Source organism: Crocodylus porosus, unplaced genomic scaffold (genome assembly GCF_001723895.1).
Source record: "Crocodylus porosus isolate Cpor-Errol unplaced genomic scaffold, CroPor_comp1, whole genome shotgun sequence".
Taxonomy (NCBI): Eukaryota; Metazoa; Chordata; order Crocodylia; family Crocodylidae; genus Crocodylus; species Crocodylus porosus.
This window is the reverse complement of record NW_017728906.1, coordinates 95192094-95192486: the sequence shown is the minus strand read 5'-3', so window position 1 is coordinate 95192486 and position 393 is coordinate 95192094.

The following is a 393-nucleotide window of genomic DNA, read 5'->3' as shown; positions in this document are numbered from 1 at the left end:
TAAGGGTATCTTTAAGTGAAACACTTGACAATAACATGACTCACAGTTGTAATACAGGAGTAGTGATATTTGTGAAGTCCATGTTAGCAAGACAGTGTCTATGCTAAACATTCATGACAAAATGCATCACATGAGAATCCCAAAACAATGATTGGTTCAGTATGCCTCCAAGATTGTAAAGGAGTAGCTGTAACTGACTGTAGTCTAACTTGGGCTAATTCCCTCGCTTCCAAGTCACTACCTCTGCTAGGCACTGGGAGAATACAAAACTGTTTGGCCAAAATCTCTCACTCTCTTTCCGCTGCTCAACAGAGGGTTTCATAGTTTCATAGTAGCTAGAGTCGGAAGGGACCTAGGAAGATCATCTAGTCCGACCCCCTGCCTTGGCATGAA